Genomic DNA, 11,697 nt, shown 5'->3' on the forward strand with positions numbered 1-11,697 from the left:
TAATTTGAACATTTTTTAAGATTATTTTTCTTATATCTCTAGTTTTTACTAACGCTTGCAGTTTGTTCTAGCCTTAAAATATTCTGTGATAAAAGGATTTACATTTGAGCTATTGATCATTAAAATCGGATGATTTAGAAACGAGCTACGAACCCTATCACAATATTAAATTTAACTTTTTAGATATAAGTTTTTATTAAAAGATGTATATCTCGGGTTGTTAATATGTCACCAAGTTCGTTCTGGTCTCAAATTACTCAGTGAATCTTTGGCTTTAAGTTTATTAACCATTTAATAAAATCTGATGAATTTTTATTGAGTCATGAATCTTTATTTAACAGTAGATTATTTGTTTTTCAAAATTTGTCTTTAGTTTTAGACATATATCCCCAATTCTAAATAACTCCGAAAAATCTTTTCAGTCTTAAATAAATAGTAGCATTATTGACTTTTGTTTTAGCAATGGATTACGTAATGGGAGTTATTAGAATTGGGGATAAATGCCCTAAACTAAAGACAAATTTTGTAAAAGAAATAATTTACTGTTAAATAAAGATTCATGACTCATTTTAAATTTGTCAGATTTTATTAAGTGATACATAAAATTAAATCCAAACATCCACTGAGTAATTTGAAACAAGAAAGAACTTGGTGACATATAAGCAACCCGAGATATACATCTTATAATAAAAACTTATTTCTAAAAAGTTAAATTGAATATTGTGTTAGGGTTTGTAGCTCGTCTATAACACGTCCGATTTTAATGATCAATAGCTCAAATGAAAACACTTTAATCACCGAATATTTTAAGGCTAGAACAAACAGCAAGCGTTAGTAAAAACTGGAGATACAAGAAAAATTAGTTTAAAAAATGTTCAAACTACGTAACGTCCATAAGAAATGGATGAGGGAGAATTTTCGTTTGAATAAATCTTTAAAACGAAAAAATATATTTAAAAACGGATTTTAGCATTGAAATCAGCGTGAAAATCTAATTTATAATGATGCGTCACAACACTATCATTACGTTTAAAAAAATATATTTATATCCAATATGGCGGATCCAATATGGCCGATCCAAGATGGCGGCCAAAATGCGTTCCCTATCAAAATAAAGGACTAAGCAAACAATAAATATCGGTGGTAATCTCAAGTTAATGTCTCAAAAATATGCATAAAAATGCATGTGATATATTTTTTAATATATCACATGCAATGTGTCCAATGTTGGAGATAACTGCCATTTTTAATCTTCATTTGAGGGGGTTTCCCGTAGACTGATTTTTGGAAACTTTTAGTACGTCACTCTGCACACCCAACACTATACCAAATAAAACCATACAATGTTTTCTTGCATTGTTTTAAGGCCATATCGCATATTTATCTGACTATTGGTGTTTTAAAATAAATGGCTCTTAAGAAAAATAGCCGCCATTTTAAAATTTATTTTTAGACACTTTGCCATGGTTGGATTTTGTCGGATTTTGGATATGTTGTAAAGTAATATTTGTTGAGTCGAATACCATTTCAATGGCTTATAAAGCAATTTTGCCCAGGTCAAATCATAGTTTTACTAGACTATTGGGTACACTTCCATATCTGTTGGCACAAACAACCGAATGAGTAATATAAATCGATATATCGAATTAAACAATCGAATAATTAATATTACTCATTCGGTTGTTTGTGCCAAAGATATGAAACTGTACCCTTTCTTTTTAATAGGCCTAACTTATTATTTATTATTGGTCAAATTGTAAGTTAGTCCTAGACAGTAGTTTAGCCTAATTTCTTAAGGTATGAACAAAAACCGTACCAACCACAAATCAATTTGATGTTTAGCGACATACATTGGAAAAAAAGAATTTTTTTAATCGAAAAATTGAATCGGATAAATATTGATATGCATTGTTAAGATTAAATGTATTTAACTTACTCATCCGATAAAATATTTGGCAATTATTTAGTATGTCTACATTGAGAAATGATGTAATTTTTAGATGTTTCCTTACATTATTTTTCACGCTGATTCCAAAAATGCAATCCGTTTTTGTCGGAAAGATTCCTAAGTGGATGTAAAACGAAGGCTAAAATTACGAATCTAAGGTTCATTTCGCGGTTCGGATGGTAATATGGCGTGGTCTGGACGGGTCCGAATGTGGGCTGAGGACTGTGTGAACAAAGCAAACAGCTGTTTATACTTGACTCAATGCGGAATTAAATCAAATTGTTTTGAAACTAAATAATCAGCTCTTAGTTAGGCATGTGGGGAAGGTAGGTTGGGTTTTATGTGAATTTGTGACTGTATTAAGTGTTTTGAAGTTAGGTTCGATTAGGAAGGTAAAGTTTAGGCTATAACGAACCGGCTCATTAATTTATGCTACCTCCAGACTGTCTTTGCACAATTGAAATAGTGGTTGAAACACAATGAAATAACAATATAAAAAATGCTTGCAAATAAAACAAATTGAAATAGGCTATTTATCTTGTTATTTTTACCTTAAATTCAATTTCCATAGGTAGGCCTACAGTACTTGATTTGTTTCTATATACAGGCTTCTATTCTTCTGGTAACATGGTCCTCTCTGTCAATGGTTACTATCTTTTTTAGGCTTGGATTTTATGAGAATAAAGTGTGGATAACATAAAATGTTAGTTTGTCTCTTAAATCTCTTAAAATTTTATGGCATCAAACTATTGAATATTATTCATAAGAATTCCGAATTAACCACAGTGCCTACTCAAATTGCCATTTGCGATAGACCTAGGGTACTCTTGCATTACTTGCTCTAGCTTTTATAATTAACATTATTTCTTCAATTTATGATAGGGCCAGGGGCCATCACATAAGGTTTAAAATCTTGTAAATGTTATGTTTTTTTTAAACTTTTATGGTTGATATAGGGGATAGAGTCTTACTGTTATTCAGTGCTCGATTTGGGGGGAATGCAGTGGAACGGAGTTCCGGTACCTCTCTTTCAGAAAGATAAAAATATTTGCATAAATAGTTACCTACATAAATAGATATTTCATTACATTTCATTTGACTTCAGTTAAAAAAGGTAGCCTTAAAAAAACTTGAAATGAATGATGAACGGTTTGCTGAATATAAGAAAGAATGGTATAAATATTAATAATTCTCCCAATGCACCGTAACAACGTGGTTACAACGAGGTTTTTAACAAAGAGTTTGCCGAAATCTTTAAAATTTGAATTCAGGGATTTGGTGGGTAATCAAGACTTGATTCCGGCTAATTCCGGGGATTACCACCGGATTTTGCGGGTAAAATGAGCAAATTGTGTTGGCAACGCTGGTCATCACTGCCACTATCGCCACACGAACTTGCGGCGGGCCGCAGAGGCAGGGTTAAGGAGCACCTACATGGAATTGTCTTCGTTCATTCTCATACGCGACTTCGGAGCGTACTCCTAGTTGTACCCTAGTTCATAAAAACATCTTACAATCCAAAAGTGGTCGGAAATGCGGTTTTAAGTCACTATTTACTTGTGTTTACAATGCATTTTTTATGATAACATACACGAAGATAATATCGTTTTAGAATTTCATTTAATAATGTTTTCTAAGTAAACTCAATGTATTTACGATTGAAAATAATTTATAGCTTTGTCAAGAAAACTATATCGAATATACATACATTACTAGAAAACATAACAACAATGATACATTTACTTGCAAAAACAAAATATACTGCCTCTATTCAAATTTGGCTCTACTATTTTGTATACTGTATATCCTACTCATATTTAAATATATATTCCATTAATGAATTTAGTTGATAACTTTACCTTGAGTAGCAATAATTGTGAAATTGACTAAATCTACTTTGCTCCAATGATTTTTCGTAACTAAAAAATGCATTCTGAACACGTGTAAAAAACAATTGTTCCCTTCTTATACAATGACTTTAAAAACGTATGTAAACTAATTGTATATAAAATTCCATCCAACATCAGTATAATAATGAATTACATTTAAACTGTAGGATAATGTTTCCTTGGACTATACATGGATCAGATTATAAATATGTAGTTTAATTTCTTTACACAATTAATGGAATCATGAAAAGATATGTTAGAAATTCAGTTCCCATACATCAAATTGTAACCACTCCTAAAATGTTTGCTGAGGTTTATTTATTCGTGGCCTACCATTAAAATACCAATCCATAAATAGATTAATATTAACGGATAGCCAGAAACCCACAATGGATTGCCTCAACAAACCATTCATATTGATACGTATCGTTCAGCAGAGGTTATAAATATATCAGACTAACTTTTGTATTTTGATAAATTTTTGTTAGACTTCAGATATTCTTTTACCTACTTAACTTCATCTTGTAAAAATTTTAAAATCTGCATGTATTTATTACTTATCTGAAGATTATATTACAATCTGTAGATTATAACCATGTATTAAATCAGTAATATTGTTCTGATAGTTTTAAACACAGTTTTGAGTGAAAAAATATGATTCTACTCTCATGGGCAATGTTTGTTGTTGTAAAATAGCAGGAAATAAATAATAGCTAAAAAGGCACCTTCTATCCTGGAAGTGTGTTTCAAACCCAGCTAATAACAAAGGCATAACGGCCATGCAGTAGCCTTTGTTCAAGGGCCAATTGAAGATGCATGTCCATTTATGAAAAAAAAGTTATTAACTAGATTTCACAAAGTAAGAAGTATTTCTTTGAATCTAAACCTCATTAAAACCTCTATGATATTTTTTTCTGTGGAATGTTTTGCTTCTGATACATCACATCTGTAACAAAGTGTATTTTTAACATCACTTAAAAAGAAATAACCAAACATCAAAGGCAATCCAAATTCTTTCTAAAAACCATTAGAAAAACCCATTTAACATGGAATGTCATGACTGAGTTCAAACAATCAAGTAGACCACGATGAGAAAGGCTTGATTGAGCCTTGACTAAACAAGCACAATATTAACCGTCTCTCTGGCGTCGGTGTGGCTAAAGTCAAAGACAAATCACCCACTTTAGACAATTGATACCTTGATTCATTGTTCAATGCTGTGGTTTTAATTAAAGTGATTGGAACAAAATAAAACAATGTTTTTAAAACAGCATTGTTTGCTATAATATAAACTAGAAAGGAGGGAAATAGGTAGTGCTTACATAATATTAACCAATGATCACATAATAAAAAGTATTAGTGATCAAGCTGATCTCTTATTAATAAGTCATACTTGATGAATATGAAAAAATAAATAATAAATAAAAGATTATTGGTGAAACTCAGAAATATTTCAAATAATATTCAATTTTATGTCAATAAATAGGTTAAAACTTGTATATTACCAATGTGACATGAGTGTTTTGTAAACAATCATGGTCCAATATTATATAAGCAGGCATTTTTATTTTGTATAGCTACTAAAATGTATAAAATGTATATATATATATATATATATTCATATTGTATAAAACGTATGTATATATTTTGAACAAATTTATGAAATATCACATAAGGTACGTAATACTCTGAATATCAATGTACTAGATATATTCTGCTATACAGTGTGTAAATTAAGTCTGGCACACATTTTTTATCTTTTTTTCTATAGTAGATAGAAGAAATCAATTTGCGGGACTGATTGATAACAAATGTTAGGCACATTTTACAAATTTTGAAAATAAAAACTCCCTTAAGGGCAAGGGGATGTAGGGGGTAACTAAAAATTTTCAAATGACAACCCCCATCTTGTGACCCCTCATTTTAAAGGTCATTGGAAGACAAATCCAAAGATGTGTCTGAAAAATTTATTTTGCACCCTATCTAAGATGGCGATTTAAAATGTACTTAGGGTTGAACGGGTAAATTAGGTATGGCACACATTTCTTATCTTTTTTACTCTTTGTAGATTAGAAAGAATTAATTTGCGGGACTGAGTAAGAACAAATGTTTGGCAATTTTTGGCATAATTTTGAAAAAATTCCCCTTAAGGGTAAAGTGGGGGTGGGGGGTAACCAAAAATTTTCAAAAGACAACCCCCATCTTGTGACCCCTCATTTTAAAGGTATTTGGAAGACAAATTTAACGATGTGTCTGAAAAAATTTTAATGTGTTTCAGACTTAATTCACCCGTTCAACCCTAAGTACATTTTAAGCCGCCATATTAGACAGGATGCAAAAACAAAATTTTCAGACACATCGTTAAATTTGTCTTCCAAATACCTTTAAAATGAGGGGTCTCAAGATGGGTGTTGTCATTTTAAAATTTTTAGTTACCCCCCCCCCCCCCACCTTACCCTTAAGGGGAATTTTTTTGAAAATTATGAAAAAGTGCCAAACATTTGTTTTACTCAATCCCGCAAATTAATTCTTTCTATCTACAAAGAGTAAAAAAGATAAGAAATGTGCGCCATACCTAATTTACCCGTTCAACCCTAAGTACATTTTAAACCGCCATCTTGAATAGGGTGCAAAAAATTTTTTTTCAGACACATCTTTGGATTTGTCTTTCAATGACCTTTAAAATGAGGGGTCAAAAGATGGGGGTTGTCATTTGAAAATTTTTAGTTACCCCCTACCCTCCCTTGCCCTTAAGGGAATTTTTATTTTCAAAATTTGTAAAAAGTGCCTAACATTTGTTATTAATCAGTCCCGCAAATTGATTTCTTTTATCTACTATAGAAAAAGGATAAAAAATGTGTGCCAGACTTAATTTACACACTGTATTTATACATATACAGGGTGTTTTTTGCCTGCATCTTTATTTCTGTAAAAAAACCGCAATAGATAGAAATATGCAGTTTGCGGGAATCATCTATTGACGTAGGGGCCCAATTGTTTTGAATTCAACGTTACATTCACATCCCCCCTTCCCCCCATGCCACCAAATTATTTTTTTAATAGAAAGGTACCCCTTGTGACATATCAAATGAAAGGGCATGAAAAAAGAAAATTTTTGATAAAAAAAAATTGAAAATCGGTTCATAAATTTGTGAGATATCCCCTCCCCTCCCCGGAACTTAATTTTTTTATAGCAAGGTACGCCTTGTGACATATTAAATGAAAGAGCATGAAAAAAGAAAATGTTTCGTGAAAAAAAATTGAAAATCGGCTCATGAATTTGTGAGATAACCCCCCCCCTTTTCCCCTACCCATAACTTTTTTTTAATAGTAAGGTACCCCTTGTGATCAAATGAAAAATAAATGTCACCAAACATTTTCTTTTTTCATGCTCTTTCATTTGATATCTTACAAGGGGTACCTTGCTATTAAAAAAAATAAGTTCCGGGGAGGGGGGAATATCTCACAAATTTATGAACCGATTTTCAATTTTTTTTCATCAAACATTTTCTTTTTTCATGTTCTTTCATTTGATATGTCACAAGGGGTACCTTGCTATTTAAAAAAAATTAGTTGGGGGCAAGGGGGGGGGGAATGTGAATGTAATAAAAAAAATGGGCCCTCTACGTCAATAGATGATTCCCGAAAACTGCATATTTCTATCTATTGCGGTTTTTACATAAATAAAGATGCAAGTTAAAAAAAAAAAAAAACACCCTGTATAATTACTAGCTATAGCATTCAGAAAAAAAGAAATTGAAATAAACGAGAAGTGTAACTAAGACAATGATAGCCTAACATTTAATCAGTTTGTTCTTATTAGCTCATTTGTCAGGCTTTGTTCTTTACTACGATGTGGTTCTGGGTCTGAATGTAGAAGATTAGCGCTAATTGAATCAATTAGTATAAAATGGCTTGTCTTCAATTAAAAAAATCCAACAAAAATAAATTTTCATCATTAATCTTTATTTAAACGTTTGCTTATATTGTTTATGGAAGTGTCTTTTTTACCTAAAACTAAACTTGATAATCGTCTTAATATCATAAAACATTTTGCTTATTTAGTTTTTTCTCTAAAACCTATATAATGTTGTCTTTGATAAATTATTAATGGCCCTGATAATTTTGTCATTCTTTGTTTGTAACAATAATTTTTACAAGAATACAATCAAATCGTCATTGCATATTGTTTATACTCCATTAACAAACATTATACATTAACCATTCCTTAAATGTTTTACAAACCAATAAGGATGATAACTCCATAAAAAATCTAAAGGACAATATTGATTGAACAGAAATTCACATACTGAACCTAACTCTTTGTACTTTAAAGTACTAACTGTTTTATGCGTGTGATGTTTAAAAAAGTAGACTGTATAGAACATGAACAAGTACTGAGTGATATTTACATTTTAAAACCATGAAAAATTAACACATGTGATTTGAGCTAAATGATGAACATAATCTGTATGAACGTGGTTTCGGCTTTTGAGATTTATATAGTGTCAAAACAACATAAAAGTATATCGAAAACTGGTTGTTAAAATGATTGACCGCAGTCATTTGATTGGTTCCGCATCCGAGATTAGTATTAATTGACATTTATTGCGTTCTACTAATAATAAATATATACGACTGTACAATACTGCAGCTGTTTGAATTGTTTATTTATAGGGTAAATTCTCAATGCAAAATGAGGTCAGCTGGTTAATAATTTACGAAGAGAAATCACTCATAAAAAAACTGCTTAGCTTTAAAAATCGATTAACGCATTTTGGAAGTTAAGATGTTTTAAAGGATTTTGAAATACAATATACCTTTTGCAAAAAGTGTAGATATTTCATTTTAGTTGTATAATAATTTAATAATTTAATTTCTAACTATATTATCTAGAAAAATCTAAATATAAACAGCTATCATGGAATTTTTACATAATTTTAATAAATGTCCACTCTGTTTGATAGGTATTTTGTCATTTTGATTTATCATACCTACGAAAAACCATTGTTAAAATAGGTCATCTTTATTTTGTAAAACAAATTGATTCTTCATTTAGTTACTGAAATATTCTAACTCCCTCTGAAGCTCATTATAATTTCCAATTATGGTACAATTGTACCAGTCCTAAATATCAATGATGAGTAAAAACAAATTCAAACATTTCTTATCCAAATGATGAGGAGGTAATGATGGTGTCAATGCTTTGACTAATGATGATGTCTTCGTTGATATGTGCTGGGTCTAATTTCCCCTCTCTGATGTAGGTATTGACATTGATACATGGGTAAAGTGTATAGTCGATACAGGCATAGGCGTAATCTGCATCAGTTGTAGGCATACGTAGCTATAAATTAGTTTTTATACATAATACAAAGTATCAAGTAGTCACTTGTATATACGTCAGTGCCAAACACGTTTTTACAGTAATCAATGTAAACATTTCCCTTGTATATTACATACTATTTTATATATTGCACATATTAATAGTGCATGTTAATCAAGCTCAAACCTCGAAGAATAAATTTTATGAGAATGAATTCTCAAATTTGGTTTCCAAGAAAATGCGTGGTTACCAAAGAATAAATTGCTTAACTACATCTAAAGGGGAGATGATTAAAAAATCTACCAAGAAACAAGATTTTCGCTACACTACTGTGAAGTAGGCCTAGCCTGTTTTCATTATACGCTTATCACCCACGAAAGTTCATCAATACTACGTAAAAAGATAGTTTACCTTGCCAAAGCAATGTTTACTATCTTTTTCGGATTTTTCGGCAACTGCAAAAATTTGCAACAATCAAAACTGTACAATCAATGTAAGTAAAAGGTTTAACCCAAAAAATCTATTCGTTTTGCAATGTTCATAGCTGTGATAAATAAGTTTTCAAACATATTTTTTATTATACAGGGTGTTCATTTGAAAACTTTCCATATCTGTTGTGTGCAAAGGTAAGGCTTTTAACACTTGTTTGTTCTCATTTCCCCCTAATTTGGACATGCCAAATCCGATAAAATTATTTTCAATTTCAAAAAATGCCCCAAAAGGGCCCAATTTGGGGGGTAGGGGTGCTTTTTGAGAAATTTTCAAATGTAAACATGGGTTGTGTGATACATCAATTTAAAGGTCTAATCACCCCGACTATTTTGGTGCAATAAAAATGTAATTATCTTTAACCGTATTTACAGGGTGGGTCAAAACGTTTTTAAAAAGGACTTTGAAGTTAAGTGCCGTATTACCCAAACTACTGAACGGAACAGCGCCAAATTTCTTTCCAAGCTTATTCTTGATCTACTCTTTAAGATAACTTGTAATAAGGGCATTTTCCATGTTATCTTCTAATTTTTAAAAAATCTCAAATTTTAAGAATAAAAGAAAGGTGAAAACTCAAAATTCTTAAATAGCAAGGTATGACAAATTTCATACCACGTGAAAGGTCCTTTTTTAACAAACATTTTACGTATTTAAGTTTTCTTTCTATCTCTTACCGTTTAAAAATTGCAGTAGAAAAACTGAATTTTCCATAGTAATATTGTAACTAGTTTTCTAATAAAACAGCCAAATTTCGTCTCTAGACACATTTAATGGTGCATTAACTGAAAGAAACAATTCATAATTATTGATACCCTGATTGACAAACAAGTCGTTACGTTTTAATTTGTGAAAAACAAGTCTTATAGCTGATGAGGACAACCTACATGTGGGCTGCTTTCTGTAGTACCATTGACTAGTCAACGGTAGTACTAATTTCAAAAAGTACTATTTTCTGTAGCATCTAACCGAATATGGTGTACACTAAAAAAATAGACTTTATTTTTACTTATTGGGCAGAACAAAAGTGTTTCAGGATAACTGCAAAGTGTTTAACAATAAATATCCAGGTAAGACCTTAAGTCATAAAGCTGTAAATGATTTGGTTAAGAAATTTCTGAAACTGGCTCAGTTCCCAATGAGAAAAAAACAGGATGAAGGGTCCAAGATGAACTGACACAAGTAAAAGTAGTTGATCAATTTGTAATTAATCATAATACATCGTTGAGCAAAGTGCAATGTGTTTTGTTAGAAAACTAGTTATAATTTTATCATAGAAAATTCAGTTTTTCTACTGCAATTTTTAAACGGTAAGAGATAGAAAGAAAACTTAAATACGTAAAATGTTTGTTAAAAAAGGACCTTTCACGTGGTATGAAATTTGTTATACCTTGCTATTTAAGAATTTTGAGTTTTCACCTTTCTTTTATTCTTAAAATTTGAGATTTTTTAAAAATTAGAAGATAACATGGAAAATGCCCTTATTACAAGTTATCTTAAAGAGTAGATCAAGAATAAGCTTGGAAAGAAATTTGGCGCTGTTCCGTTCAGTAGTTTGGGTAATACGGCACTTAACTTCAAAGTCCTTTTTAAAAACGTTTTGACCCACCCTGTAAATACGGTTAAGGATAATTACATTTTTATTGCACCAAAATAGTCGGGGTGATTAGACCTTTAAATTGATGTATCACACAACCCATGTTTACATTTGAAAATTTCTCAAAAAGCACCCCTACCCCCCAAATTGGGCCCTTTTGGGGCATTTTTCGAAATTGAAAATAATTTTATTGGATTTGGCATGTCCAAATTAGGGGGAAATGAGAACAAACAAGTGTTAAAAGCCTTACCTTTGCACACAACAGATATGGAAAGTTTTCAAATGAACACCCTGTATATTTGAGACCATATTGAAAGTGTTCGTTAAATATCACACTTAAGACATATGGTTTTAAAAATGTAATGACTCACTTTCTATTTGTCTTACGAAATATACTATTACTTACCAGCAAAAATGTTTCATTAAGCTTTAAAGTTATTTTCATTATAAT

Source organism: Macrosteles quadrilineatus, unplaced genomic scaffold (genome assembly GCF_028750875.1).
Source record: "Macrosteles quadrilineatus isolate MER2022 unplaced genomic scaffold, UCM_ALF_1.0 Scaffold_6__1_contigs__length_79288215, whole genome shotgun sequence".
NCBI classification, from domain to species: Eukaryota; Metazoa; Arthropoda; class Insecta; order Hemiptera; family Cicadellidae; genus Macrosteles; species Macrosteles quadrilineatus.